Source organism: Crocuta crocuta, unplaced genomic scaffold, assembly GCF_008692635.1.
Source record: "Crocuta crocuta isolate KB4526 unplaced genomic scaffold, BGI_CrCroc_1.0 scaffold21, whole genome shotgun sequence".
Taxonomy (NCBI): Eukaryota; Metazoa; Chordata; class Mammalia; order Carnivora; family Hyaenidae; genus Crocuta; species Crocuta crocuta.
Window position 1 is genome coordinate 3,012,487 of NW_027527938.1, and position 16,279 is coordinate 3,028,765.

Genomic DNA, 16,279 nt, shown 5'->3' on the forward strand with positions numbered 1-16,279 from the left:
ACACTATGGAATGTGTCTGCTAATATTTTCATTTATATTATCTCTTATTGTTCATAGAATTAAAAATAACTTTTCAGTGTCATTTTTTCCAGATGTGTAAGTTTCAAAGCTTACAATTTCTTTATGTGTCTGTGACAATTTACTAATATTGGGTATTTCCTGTAGGCCTTTCCTCAGTATCATTTCCTCAGTATCATAAGGAGGGCCCAAAGGCCTCAGTGTCTTGTCAGTATAGTCTAAGCAATTGTAGTCAGTCCTAACTCACAATATGCTGAGTCTGTTTTGAGTTCTCACTATGAGCATGTGAGGCTATAATAGGCATATATATTTTTAAATTTGCTCTGGGAAAATCATGTAAAAAATTCCAGTGATCTTAGTCTTTGCAATCAACACAAAAATTAACATTGTTTAATCATATTCCTGGTGATTAAAAACAGGCAACAACAAAAAACCTTGAGTTTTTCAAAGCTATTCTTTTATAGCATCTTAAAAGTAGAGAAAACAGATAGAATAACCCTGAAGTCTGAAAACCTGGCTTTCAGTCTGCCATGAAAAAAAAAATATATATATATATAGATCTGTTTCAAATATCATTACTATTTTTACCATATTAATGAAAGATAATATGCATGTTACTCATTTTAATTTTTTGGAAGATAAGGAAAGTCATAAGCTGTATTTAAAGAAATCGATGATGGTATTTTGTACTCCAACTTTCAGCATTAATTTTTAGAAGGCCCATTACTCCTGTCATTAAAGGAAGTTCCCCTCCCTTTCTGTCATGTGCTAGTTATATAGTACCTAAAAATAAAATAACATAAAACTGTACTGGTTAATCTATCATACTAATCTTGTTATAATGTTATACTGACTTAACTCTCTCTATGAGGGCCATAACAACACTTTTGGAAGCAAATAAATAAATATATATAACTTTTATGTCCCTAAATATTAACATACGATTTAGTAATTATCCCCTCTGGGCACATAGTATGTTTTTAAGACTGCATGTATTATAAAATCCTTGGAACTAAGTAAGTAAGCATCTCATGTAGGTTATTACATGTAGAATTTAAGCAGTACATTCACAAATCTGCTAACTAGATTTATAAAAGTTACACTAGTACATGAAAATAGATTTGATCATTGTTGTGCTGTTTGGTGGTTCTTGCTTCCAAACAGAATAGATAGGTCAGAGGAAGGAATATTTAGTCCAAAGTTTTGATTACCTTATTATCTAATTAAAAATAATCTAGTTAATATATTTGGCTAAAATATCTTATAAAAGTATAGGGACATTATAATTATCACTGACCCTTGATTTGACTTCCTAAAGATTTTTAGGTTGGTCTGAGAGACATAGCTCCAAGGAAATAAATTATATTACTTTGTATTCTAGTTAAATAGTCACACTAGCATGTAATAACATACAAGCTAAATCTCAACTGACCTACCATTATAAATGTGTTTTTGCTTTTTTTTGATATATAAAAAAAGTTCATTTGTTCGTCTTAAATGTACTGCCCTATTTTATCTAAAATATAAGAAAAAATATTCTATAAATATTTTCTTTGTTTCATGTATACTGGAATGTCCTACAAATTTTGTTTTGAACCTTTCACACACACACACACACACACACACACACACACACACACGTATGTAATCTCCACTGAAATTCTCAGCAAACTCAAGGACTATAAAAGAGAATTTGGTCATGTTTTTTGGAGCATCTAGAAAGAATACGATGGTGACTAATAGTCTTTTATCATAGTAAAAGTAAGAGTGATTACATGAATGTTGTCTTGAGACTTAAGGAAGAAAGTTGTGAGGAAATTAAGCAATGCAGTATTTTGTTTTTCTTTGGATCTTTAGCCCAACCCAAAGAAGTAAACAAATGACTGCCCTACGCAGGTGACTGTATTGAGATCCTTTCTAGCCACCCACTGCTCTCAAGCCTCCACCCTCTTCTATCCCTCACACAATACCTGTTTTGCACACGAAGTTCTCCCTATGCTTGATGGCTCTACTAAAACAGGTGTGGGGTAAGATGATTATGGTCACAGACCATGCTGGAGCCCCATGAAAATCTGCAAATATAAAACCTATCTAGAGACTTAACAAATGCTGGACTTCAGGAGGAATTTCTGAGTTGTGGCATTCAGAGGAACCAGGTGGATAGAGAATATGTGATAGTTTAAAAGACAGAAAATACTCGTGGGGCATTCTTTGTTGATTTAGTGAACATCTTTGAGTGAACACCTAAAAGATCATGTCACTAGGGTTCTAATGCTCTTAAATTGTGTGTGAGAAGATGGCTTGAGTTTGTTAAAAAGGAGGCAGAGTCTCTACTTCAAACACACTGTCAGTTCTTCACAGTTTATTCCCAGAAACAGAGACCAGATCATTGCTTTAAACATTTTCTGGGAACTGTTTGCTCATCAAGAAGCAATGGCTCAAATAGCAAGTGGCACAGGTAGACAACAAAGCTACCACCACCCTCACCAACTTTCTTGGATGCATGCTTGGTGTTATAAGAGAGAATTTATAAATCTGCTCATAAAGAACACTAGTTTGAAAATAATAGCCACATATCTGAAAAAAAAAGTCCTTCGTTAAAGTTATTCTAAAGCTAGATGCAGTACTTGTTGTGTAATTCTGTGCATGCAACTTTAACATTAAAAAAAAATGGATTCTAAATATTCTTTTAATTTTGTGACAGAAAATCCCACTCAAAGGAAGGTTAACAAAATGGAGTTATAATTATTCAGTTTATTGACAGACTCAGGACTAGATCTGGAGTGTAAATTCAGGCATGCAAAAGGGGATTAACAGGATCCAGATGTGCTGCGTTCTCTTGTGCCACTTGCTTCTCTAATCTCTATTGGATTTCTTCTATCCTCATGGTTGAAAGTGCTGGAGGCCGGCTCCAGCATGTCCAGGAGTCCCTGAAGGATGGACAGTGTCAGCGAGAGGGAGTGAGAGAGCCCAGAGATCTGATCTCAGATCTGAGCCCAGATTTCTGATCACCAGGCAGGTATCTCTGCTCTGACTGGGGCTCAACTTTATTTTATCATTAAGTGTTTGGGGGACGGCACAGAAGTGGCATTTGCCTTAGACAATGGTTTCTGATAACAAACTTCTTTGATATGTAAGAAATTTCCCAGAACATAGATAAGTAGAAGACTCATGCATAACATTTACAATAGTGATTGAGGTAGGGGATTTAGATGCCTATCCTATGGGGAAGGAAGGCGTCTTTAGCATACCAGACAAAGTTTTCAGCATAAAAAGGGTGAAGTTACTTCTCTGTGGGCAGGGGTCAACAGCTTGTTTGTTTAAGGTGGAAGTATCAAGAAAAAGAGGTCTTTCAGGAAACGCCTCTGCTCTCATAATCACAAAAGAAGAAGTTCCTCAATAGGTTCCTTCACAGGGAGCAATCAGCATATACAAGGCCAGAAAATGCTCTAAGCAGAAACAAATGGGTGAGGGTGGATATCTGCCCTTAACTCTAAATTAGGCTCTTTGCCTCAGGGCCAGACTGAAGCCCCCTTTATTATGTAAGTCTTGGATCTGCAAGACCCTTAGGAAGAGCCTTTTGACAATCATCTTTGGAAAGGCAAGGACATGCCTTTCCTTATGAGCAATCTGTTTGGGGAATACAGGTCTGATCTGGAATATTGTGAGACTTGGTCAATACCACCAGCCTCATTTCCAACATGAGCCAGTAGTAGCAGAAAGAGATACCAGTTTTGATTTCTCATGGCAGGAGCTGCAAACACTGCCATTTCCTTGCTGTGACTGCCATCCAGAGAGGCCGGTGAGGCTCGCGGCATGAAAGATGGCTGCCAAACGTTCCTAGAGATTTTTCTTTCCATTTTCCATCCCACAGAAAAGAAGCTTGTTTTCAAGTCACTTCACAGGTCCAATATATTTTCTGATGGGACCATAAAGACAACAATGCCCTGGATGACATGATGCATCTCCGTGTGGTCCATGGGAGTGGAAACTCAATAGTACAACCTAGACTGAGATTATGGGAATCTCCAAAGAAGAATAAAAAACTTGCTGGAGACCAGAAGAATGATATTAAGCAGCTAACTCAGTACTTTGTGGACAGGACTACAAAGGCAAAAGACAGTGACTTGGCTTGCACAAATAGGATTCTTTGTTCTGTTCATCTTGACTAAGTTTGAAGTAAGGAAGAGCACAACAAAATACATTCGTGGCAAAAAATAGAAATTTAATGGATATTTAATTTAAATATTGAGGGGCTTTCTGAGTATTGCTTTTGTCTTAGTGACAGTGCTAACCATAGATGAAAAAAAAATACATACCAAAAAGTTACTTAAGATAAATTCTTTTATGATTAAAAATATTATTCATTTACTATTCAAATTAACAATTCAGTTTTGATACTGTGTGTGTGTACAGTGTGGCTACATATTATGCATGTGTCCATATATGTTTAAAGAGGGTATGTATATATAGCATGTGTATATATAAATATATGGGCATATATATTATGCATAGTGTACAGTATATATACTGTATATGTAGATACAAAATTGGCTGAATATTATAGCCATTTTTAATTCAATATTCTCCTAAAGTCCTATCATATTTATAATATATGGTGGCAACTTTGATTCATTATAAATTTTTTAAACAAATGAATTTTACTTTTTGTTATACCAAATTCTTTTTAGTGCTCTTGGATGATGGTGCCATTAGAAAATATTTCTTGAAAACTATTTATAATAAATTCAGGAAAAAAGGTTTTGTTCAAAAGTTTTACGTGTATATAATACATTGTGTATGTGCATGTGTGTAAGTGTGTGTATCGTCCAAGTGTTACATATGGAATAATTTAGAAAATAGGAAATGCGTTGTTCTAGGTGTAACAAAACCTGGTTGCATTTCTGAAACTTCCACAGAGTTACTATTTAACTTTGGACAGTTCAATTCCTCTGGATCAGAGTTTCTTCCAACCAAAGGCAAATTGTTGCAGATATTTATTCAACAAATATTTACTGAATCTCCATTATGTTCTAGTTATTTTTCTAGGTTCTAAGGTTAGCAGTGATCAAATAGAATAACAGAAATATGCTCACACAGAACACATGTTTTCATGGGAGACAATGAACAAGATAGAATAAAATTCATAGTAAAAAAGTCCATGATAAATGCTAAGGGAAAAAAATATATATAGAATGAGAATAGAAAGTAACACAGTGGATTGATTGATGGTTAAAATGGGGCAAGTCCTGAAGAGCCTTGAATAGCACCCCAAGAATTCTATTTTGAGGAATGGATTCCAACCACTAAACATTCTGCCTAATTCTTAAATGTAAATGATTGTATGTCTGAATTATTATCAATAAAAAATAGGCAAAATGGCATTAATCGTGTTTAATAAATTGAGTATTTCAACTGGATAAAATTAATGTCCCTTCAGAGGACTCCTTCTTACTCTAGTTACTGAAGCCCAAAGTCTTCAATTATTTACATTGTTATATGCTAATAAACTATCTTCTGAAAAATATTTTCAGATATCTATTTACATACATTATGAATTATATATTAATTGTAAGATATAAATATATTTTATACATGTTATAAATAAATATATATAGCATAGTATTTTATTTTTCCCTCTCTCAGTATTTGAAAACTGAATAATCTTTTATTTGCAGCAAGTCACTACTGAATATTACATATGTAGCTAAAAGTTTTAATCTTCTCACGTTTTCTTTTTATTTGCAGCCTGTCAAATTACTGCCAGTTGAAAATCACCAACTGACAATTTGGGAAAACAAATTCCTTTATAGAGTTTCTATCACTGAAAATTTAGTTAACCTTCATGTGATCCCTTTAAAAGAATTTTTACACTGAGATCTTCACTGAGAAAATATAATCTAGAGTGAAAATAATGGATAAAATGGTGACAGATGACACTGAAAATAGATTTGAAATGACACAGTGTCTGTTGTGAAACTGTGTTTTTTTTTTCTGTCAAGTCGTTATTTCCTGAAGAAATCTGGAGTTTTCATGATGAGTCCAAAGCTCATTCATAATTTTTATTTATTTTGCCTTAGATACTAACAACTTAATTGAAATTTAAGATTTTGACTCAAGCTCTATTGCTCCATTTCAAAAAAAATGTCATAAAATACATATTTAGTGTGTTGTGATTGCTGCTTCTTTTAGTCTGAAAGCATGTAATGTACCAGGTCAGCCAAGAAGTAAATGTTCATTAAGTAGTTCTTACATTTAGGTAGATTAAGCGTTAAGATTTACAGAGATATTTCAGGAAAGATGACTATCTTCATAGTAATAAAGGCCTTTCAGTCTGAATTACATCACCAGAGCCATCAGGGAACAGGTTAAGAGTGTTCATTCATGTTACTCCTCCAGTAGCATCTGATCAGAAGAGTGTAATGAATTAACACAAAGGCACGTATCCACCTTGTCTGAGCTAGTCTTCCTTCAAAATCCTTTCCTACAGGAAAGTATCAGGAGCTCAGAACAGGAAACCATGGAAACATCTGGTGTCTTGTTTGGGTTTTTCTAGACTTGCAGGAATTATACCACACAATATGATTATTTTATTTTATGTTACTATATTTTATTATATATATATATAGAGAGAGAGAGAGAGAGAGAAAGAGAGAGAGCGAGCAAGCGAGCCAGTGAGAGGTGCAGAGGGAGAGAGAGAATCTTAAGCAAGTTCCATAATCAGTGCTAAGCCCTATACCAGGCCCAATCCCACGACCCTGGGAACACGACCTGAGCCAAAATTAAAAGTCAGATGCTCAACTGACTTAGCCACCCAAGTGTCTCCATACCAGTCACTGTTTAGATTACTCTTCCTCTTTCACCACAACCATTGTTTGCACCAAGAATGTTTAGGGTTCTTATAGTCAATTAGTCAAGATAAAGTTAAAATTTCTTAGAATATCACGTGTGGACCTTCATCATAAGTTACTGGTTCATTTTTTGAAACTCACCTCCAGCTACCCTCCTATAGATGTCCTGAATACAAGCCATTCTGAGGTGTCTCTTTCACAAAAGGTCATGTTTTCTCTTACTTCTGTAACTTCCTTCATCTTCCTAGACAGTCTTTCCAAGCTTCTATATCTGGCTGAATCCTTCAAAACTTACTTCAGACATCGTCATTTGTGAAATACCTTTCTTTTCTTTGTGACAGTGTGGGTTAGATGCTCTTTCAATGCATCTATGAGATAGCATCATATCTTTATATTTCTCCATATTAGCAACTGTACTGGGTGGTAGTTGATAATGTGTAAGTAATGGAGGCATAGAGATATAGATTTGAAAGAAATTAAGGCTGATCTGAATTCCATTTCTTTCCCTGAGTGTGTTCTATTAAGCAAGTTAATTAATCATATTTACTTTTTGTTTCTCTAATATGAGGGCTAAAATTTTAATCAATAAAAATAAATTTTTAGAATGATTTATTTACTAATTCATGAATGTATTTCCATATATGTGTGCATATATGTGTATATATATTTCAGATTATATGTGAGACAGATTATATGTAAGGCAGAGAGACAGATTATATGTGAGACAGAGAGACAGATTATATGTGAGACAGAGACACACAGAGAGAGAGAGAGAGAGAGAGATTGGAAGTGACTATTTTAGGGTCTGGGAATAGAAAACATACTGATTTAAACAGGGTGGGATTCTATCACCTGACCATTAAAGAACAGTGATGCAAAGAAATTTTATCCTAAACCTGGAAATTTAAAACTTAAGATATAAAGAGAATGGATGAAATAATAATCTAGTATGTTACGACTAAAGTGTTGGAATAAATGAGCAAGAGTTAATTGTTCTTTTCAAAGATATTTGAGTGTGATACATTTCAGATGATGGTAAATTCAAAATAGATCCATCAGAGTAGTTCACTTAAGTGGAATGGAAGCAGTTCTCTAGGTTTACACACTTCAGTGAATATAATGATTCTGTGAAATGCATGTTTTATAAAATAACATATATCATTAAAATTTCCATTATCAATATTAATGAGCACATATACACTATCATATAAGTATATATGTATTGTAATTTATTATTTAATTCTTACCTCATTTCCAAGCCCCAATATTATAAATCACACCATTGTTTTACATTTATATATGCATAAACACATATATAAATGTAGATATAAATGTTTTATGCATAAATATGCATTATTGCATATAATGTCATTATTTATAATGCTTTTTTTTCTGTATTGTGCATTATTTCTACTGCAAAGAATTCCTATAAATGTGACTTTTAAAGTTAAAACTATATTAAGATTCAAGAACAAATTGTCAAATAGCTTTACAGATAGGCTTAAGGTATATACAAATGTAATCCCACTGGTATAGAATAAGAATAACTTTTCCCATCAATGATTCATATTACTTTTGGCTAATTCGTGGTTACTTGACTGCTGAATTCATTATTTTCTTATAGACTTATACGTATTTTTCAAGAACTCCAGTTTCTCTTATTTTGACTCTTTCCACTTCATAACTAAGAATTTTCTTTATCATTATTAATCTCTATTATTTCACTGACTGTATTTGGAGATGTGGCCTTTAAGGAGGTAATTAAAGTTAAATGAGGTCATATGGTGGAGCCCTAATCCGATAGGACTAGTGTCCTCATAAGAAGGACTCTCTCTCTCTCTCTCCACACACACACACACACACACACACACACACACACACACACACACACACANCACACACAGCATCCATAACCATTAAAGGACAGTGACGGAAGGAAATTTCAACCTAAATTTGGAAATTTAAAATTTAAGAAATAAAGAGAATGGTTAACTAATAATTTAAGATAGTATGACTAAATTGTTGGAGTAAATGAACAAGAGCACACACACGTATACACATACACATTCACAGGAAAGGCCAAAAAGGGAGCCATCTGCTGCCATGGACACAGATCTCACCAGAACCCTACCCCGTTGGCATCTTACTTGGACCCCGGCCTCCAAGAACTGTGAGAAAATAAATTTTTGTTGTGCAAGCCACCCAGTCTGTGGTATTTTGTCTTATGGTAGTCCAGACTAATGCAGTATACAATGAAATTTTTCCTTACTCTCTAACTTCCAGTCCTTTAATACATTTACACAAAGACAGAAACTACTATTATTTTTAAATTATTTCAGACATATTTGTTGCCTGTACACACATATCCATATCTTTTCATGTTTATTTCATAAATGACAACAAAATACTACACATACTGTTATGCATTGCTTTTTTATTATAGTGTTGTGATATTGCGATTTATAAGAAGCATATATTTGAGAGCACCTGGGTAGCTTAGTCAGTTAAGCATCCGACTGGGGTTCAGGTCATGATAGCAGTGTTCATGAGCTTGAGCCCCATGTCAGGCTCTATGCTGTTGGCTGAGAGCCCAAAGCCTGCTTCAGATTCTGTGTCTCTCTCTCTTTCTGACCCTCCCCTGCTCATGCTCATGCTTTGCCTCTCTCTCACTTGCTCTCTCTCTCTCGAAAATAAACATTATGAAAAAGAAATATATACTTGGTCTTTGGTTTCCAGCTCAGAACTCCCAAAACTCTTGGAATTTCCTAAGTGATAAAAGCAACGGGAGCATCTTTTGTTATAAGATTAGGTCTCTTGTCCTCAGTTCCTGAAAACACTTCAGAGCTATAAAGAGAAATGTTTCTCATGGTGCCTGGGTGGCTCAGTCGGTTAAGCATCCAACTTTGGCTCAGGTCATGATCTCACGGTTCCTGGGTTCGAGCCCTGCATCTGGCTCTGTGCTGACAGCCAGCTCAGAGCCTGGAGCCTGCTTCAGATTCTCTAGCTCCCTCTCTCTCTTTCTCTCTCGGATCCTCCCCTGCTCATGCTGTCTCTCTGTCTCAGAAATTAAAAAAAAAATAAAAGTGTGTCATGTTATTAACAACAAGCCCCTTTCTACCACACCTGGGCTTATGTAATTGAGGTAACTTTTGGAAAGCAACTGGGGATGGGGCTGGTTGCCAGGAAACCAGCCACAAATAGAAAGGTGGAACTTTCAGCCCCACTCCCTGATTTCCAGGGAAGAATGAGATCTGGAGGTTGAATCTATCACAAATGTCTATGATTTACCCAATCATACCCACTGTATTGAATGCCTTTGTAAAAGGACAGGGTTCAGAGAGCTTCTGGGTGGTGAACTCATGGAGATGTGGGGAGCTCAGCATGCTCAGAGAAGTCATGGAACTTCTGTGCTTTCCTATGACTATTCCTGAGTTATATCCTTTTACAAATAAACTGATAATCTATTACGCAAAATGTTAATCTGAGTTTTGTGAGCTGCTCTAGCAAATTAATTAAACTTAGGAAGGTTTCATGGGAACCTCTGTTTTGTAGCCAACTTGACCTTGTGACATTAGAGCCTCTGAAGTTGGAAGACTGGAGCAGTCTTGTAAGACTCAGCTTTTAAACTGTGGGATCTAAAAGCGTCTTCTGGTAAAGAGTGTCAGAATTGAGTTGAATTGTAGGACATCCACCTAGCATCCAGGGAATTATTAGAGCCGTGCTTGGTGGTGTAGGGAAACCCCTAACACATACACTGGAACAGGGTCCCCGAACTTCAAATAACCAAATAGATTAGCCACTTTTCCTAACAGCAAAGAGCTTTCTCAATGATTGTTAAATTGCATGTGAATACATCAAAATTTATTTATCCATTTCCCTAAAGATAAATTTGATTTCCAGCATTTCACTACTAAAAATTTGTTATACTGCATAGCTTTTATATATGCTATTTCCTACTCTGAAGTATATCGGCATAATAAATTCTTGAAAGGGGAATTGCTGCATCAAAGAGCTTTAGTCCCCATTCTATGTATAGATATTGCCAACTATTCTTCCATATGGCATGATATTAATTTACACTTTTCCAGAAATTTATGAGAATTATTATGTCTCACTATCTGAGACATGTGCACATGCGCGTGTGGGCACAACCCCCCCCACACACACACGGAGTTATCAAATGTTCAGAACTTTGAAAATATAAGTGAAATATAATAGTTTAGTATGGCTTTGATTTATGTCTTTATTACTTTGAATGAGATTGAACATTTCTTTTATAAAAAGCTGGACATTGGCTCACTTTTAGCACACTTTTATTTCTTTGCATTTTAAAATATGCTATTCAATTGGGGGCACCTGGGTGGTAGTTCAGTCTGTTAAACAATGGACTCTTGGTTTCAGCTCAGGTCACGATCTCACAGTCATGAGACTGAGCCGGGCAACTGGTCATCACTGAGCATGGAGCCTACTTGGTGCATTTTCTCTCTCTCTCTCTCTCCCTCTCCCTCTCTCTCTGCCCCTACAGGTGCATGTGCATGCATGTGTGCACATGCTCCCTCTCTCTCTAAATAACAAAAAAATAGGAAAAAAAAGTTATTCAGCTGACTCCTGCGTAAAACGTTGTCAAAAAGACTGATGAATATCTACCACTCTTTTCTTTATGAGTGACTTGGCCTTTGTTGTCTGCTTATTCATTTTTGTAAAATAAATTTCTAGCCATTTTACTAGAATATATCTCATGTTTGTTTGCTCCAAATTGACTTTCCCAGCATGTACGATGCTCTTTCAATACAAATCTTCAAATGTTTTTATTTAATTCTTTTTAAAAAATTAATACTTTTTCTTGAAATATAGTTGTTAGTGTTTGAGTTATTTGATTGTTATTTTCTTATTCAGGACTCTTAGTATACACATATTGAATCTCTCATGTGTAACTTCTCTATTTGTCACATTTTTTACAATACTTTTAATTATTTAAATTTTTTTAATTTAAAGTTTCCTTCTCTCAGTTTCTAGTTTCTTAAATCATTTTTAATTTAAAATATTTTGTTTTTTCTCACTTATTCTTTATTTCTGAATTTTTGTTTTTTTTTTTTTTTTTACTAAACATTTATTGAGTGTTCCTATCTGTTTTCTGATTTTTATGTTTCCAACTTTCTTGTGTTTTTATATTTTCTATCTAACCTTTGCTTGAATATATTTTAATCTAATCTGTGAGCATGTCTTTCTGATGACTTTTCATAATCTGTAAGGATGTTATCCTGCTTCTGAGTCTTTTTTCTTTTAATGTTTATTCATTTTTGAGAGAGAGAGGGAGAGACAGAGAACACAAAAACATGAGTGGAGGAGGGTCAGAGAAGGGGAAGGACAGAGGATCTGAAGCCTTTTCTACGCTGATAGCAGCAAGCCTGATGTAGGGCTCAAACTTATGAACAGTGAGATCTCGAACTGAACCAAAGTCAGAGGCTCAATCAACTGAGCCACCCAGGCACTCCAGTTTTATTCTTTTTCTTAAAATACTTCTAAATGAAATTTTCAGTCAAAATAATTTTCTATTCATTATTGCTACGTTAGATTTGCCTTCTTGAACTTTTTCACTTCTCTAGAAACTATCTTCTGTGGTATTTGTGAAGTGATTAGAAAAGTGGTTTCCTATTTCCTGGTATCTCCTAGCTCTGGTTCTTATTCCCACTATTATGTGAATTTCTTTCCTTACTGTTAGTCCATCTCACTTAATTAGGACAACATTCCCAGTACTTCTCCTTAGTTTGAGGCTGGTTGCTGGAATTGGTTATTTTCCAATGTTCATGAAGCCTCGTTCCTTCCAAATCTTCAGACATTCTTTGGGATACCTGGCATTCATCTACAGCTTGGAATGGAGATTTTCCTCCGTTGATTTTGCTGTTCTCAGATGGTCTCCATGAGTTTCTTGGTGAATACCTGCATGGTATTTGAAGCATTCTCCTCTTTCACCTTTCACAATTTGCCTAGTTCTGTGATTTAACTACTTAAACTTTTTTCTGTGTTCTCCTACCTCAGATTTTAGTATATCTCCCTGTCTTCGATCCTCTTTTCTGACTTCATGCATTTCTATATTGTGGAGTTGTTTCTCAGGTATGATCACGTCATCACTTTTCTTTTTTAATTTTTTTAATGTCTTTTATTTTATTTCTGAGAGAGGAGAGAGGCAGCATGAGCAGGGGAGGGCCAGAGAGGGAGGGAGACACAGAATCTGAAATAGGTTCCAGGCTCTGAGCTAGCTGTCAGCACAGAGCCCGACAACGCAGGGCTGGAACTCACAAACTGTGAGATCATGACCTGAGCCAAAGTTGGACACTTAACCAACTGAGCCACCCAGCCACCCCCTCATCACTTTTTTTTTTAATGTATGAAAAAATATTTGGGTTTGGTTTCTGTTTTCTCCTTGGAAAAAAACTTCAATTCTTTTCTTTTGGTTTTCCAACTAGTTAGCAAAAATGTTCTAATACATATTCTTTATTTGTTTTTTCTTGTTCTGATATGTTTGTTCTGATAATATGTTGTTAAGATTCTGACTTGAAAATAGTACCATTTGCAATAAATAAATAATTAAATTAAAAAAAATAAAAGTAGTACCATTTGTTTGGGTATTTTGTCACTGGCTACCCTCTATGTCTACGTTATACATTGTCAATGGGAAAGGAAACATCTAATACAATCTGGATGTACTTTTCAATACAATTTCATTCAATTTCTACATTTTGCAATAAGTTTATTTTTAGGTCTTTAGATAAATTGCAAATATTTCTCATTTCTGTTCTCAAAAGTATAAAAAAAACCAATGGCTTATCTGATACCATATTAAATGAGAATGATTTTGGTAATTATCTTTTTTGAGAGAGTTGTGTGCCCGCCAAACAAACATTTATTGAATGCTTGATTTATACCTCCGGGTAAAAGAGTAATATTGGATACCGTAATGAAAAACATAGAAAATGTCCCAGGTTTCAAAGATTTTATATTATTGAAGAAGAGATATATAGAAAAAATAAATCAGAAACTAAGTTGTACTTCAGAGAGCAAAAAGATAGTTGGCGAGAAATAAAACCTAGAAAGTATAATAGGTAAAAGTGAAGGAAAGGTTGCTCTTTTATACCAGGTGGACAGGAGAAACCCTCAGTAGTAGATTGAAACTATAGCAGAGACTGGGAAGAAATGAGGGCATGAACCACATACACAACTGGTGAGGGCCTACAACATAGGAGTCTAAATGGATATAGAAGTCAACATTTTTATTCTCCTCTACTTTCAAAGCATGTTTACTAGTATCCTGATCATAAATTTTACCATCTTGGTAGTCTTAGACTTTTTTTTTTTACTTTCTGATTTAATTGTCCCTTTCTTAATATCTTTCATGTTTTTCCTCCTTCATATTATTTTAAATTAATATACAACGGGGAAATACAATCTTTTTAACAAAAGATGATGGAAAACCTACACAGCTACATGCAAAAAAATAAAACTAGACCACTTTCTAACCACATACACAAAAATATACTCAAAGTAGATTAAACACCTAAATGTGAAACCTGAAACCATAACATTCCTAGGGGAAAAAAAAAAAAGCGAAAGGCAGTAATTTCTTTGACTTTGGCAGTAGCAGCTTTCTTCTAGATAGGTCTCCTCAGGCAAGGGAAACCAAAGCAAAAATAAACTATTAGGACTACACCACAATGAAAGTTTCTGCACAATGAAGGGACCACCAACAAAATGAAAAGGCAACCTACTAAATAGGAGAAGATATTTGCAAATGATATACCCATTATCATGAAAATGGGGTTAATATCAAAAATGTATAACTATCCATGGGGTTAATATCCAAAATGTATAAAGATTTTATACAACTTGACACCAAAATAACAATCCGATAAGAAAATGGGCAGGGGACTGGAACATTTTTCATAAGAAGACATGCAGATGGCTAACAGAAACATGATGCTCAGCACTACTAATCATTAGGGAAATGCAAATCAAACCACAATGAGATATCACCTTACACCCGCTAGAATGGCTAGAATTAGCAAGGCAAGAAATAATAAAGGTTGGTAAGGATGTGAAGAAAAAGGAACCCTCATGGTCTATGTGGGAATGTATATGGGTACAGCCACTGTAAACAAACAGTATTGTGGCTCCTCAAAAAATTAAAAATAGAAATGCTATATGATCTAGTAATTCCACTACTTAATATTGAAAATTGAAACACTAATTCAAAAGATATGTACATCCCTATGCTTAGTGCAGTATTACTTACAATAGCTAAGATATGGAAGATCCAAGTGTCCATCTATAAATGAATGGATAATGAAGGTGATAGGGATATATACACACATATGCATATACACATACATACAATGGAATACTACTCAGCCATAAAAAAACAACAACAACAATAATATCTTGCCATTTGCAACAACATGGATGAACCTAGAGGATATAAAGCTAAGCACAATAAGCCAGAGAAAAGACAAATATCAAATGATTTCACTTTTATGTGGGATCTAAAAAACAAAACAAACAAACAAAAGAACTGGTGGTTGCCAAAGAAGAGGTGAGTACGGTAATGGGTAAAATAGCCAAAGGGGATTGAGAGCTACAGAATTCCAGTCTTACAGTCTTCCAGAGTTAAATAGTAGAGCACAGGGAATACAGTCAATAGTATTGTAATAACATTGTTGGGTCACAGATGATGACTATACTTATGGTGAGCACTGACTAATGTTGACTATACTTATCATGGTGAGCACTGACTAATGTATAGAATTGTTCAATCATGTTGTACACCTGAAACCAATATAGTACTATATGTTAATTTTAATTCAATAGAAAAATGCTAACAAAAATAATAATTCAGAAAATGTATTCACACACCACTTAAAGATTTCCAATATTTTCATTTAAACACCCACATAAATGGACAAAATGGATGAAGGAGTTCAAAGGATTCAAATTTGCAGTTACAAAATAAGTTATGGAGATGTAATGTATATCACTGTGGCTATAGTTAATAATATCATATTACATATTTGAAGTTGCTAAGAGAGTAGATTTTAAAAGTTCTCATTACAAAAAAGAAAATATATAACTATACATGGTGATATAGTTAACAGATGTTAACTAGACCTGTTTTGATGATTATTTTGCAATATGTACAAATATACTGAATTATTATTTTGTACACCTAAACCTAATATCATGTTTTAAGTCAATTATACCTCAAAAAAACCCCAAACCTATACTGTATGTTCCGTGTTCCTTAAGATGGGAAGAGGAGGAGGAGGGAGGAGGTGAGAGGAGGGAGGAGGGAAGATGATGAGAGAGGAGAGGAGGGAAGAGGAGGGGGGAGGAAGAGGAGGAGGGGGAGGAGGGGGAGG

General features: G+C 34.8%; 1 long non-coding RNA gene across 1 annotated transcript in view; it reads right to left on the reverse strand.

Moving 5' to 3' along the window:
* Positions 1–2,752: 2,752 nt before the first annotated feature.
* The window catches only part of LOC144221718 (uncharacterized), a 14,379-nt gene continuing 852 nt past the window's right edge, over positions 2,753–16,279 (reverse strand). The window contains exon 2 of the long non-coding RNA XR_013332157.1: positions 2,753–2,948. This is a non-coding gene — a long non-coding RNA (uncharacterized LOC144221718). The remainder of the gene's footprint in view (positions 2,949–16,279) is intronic.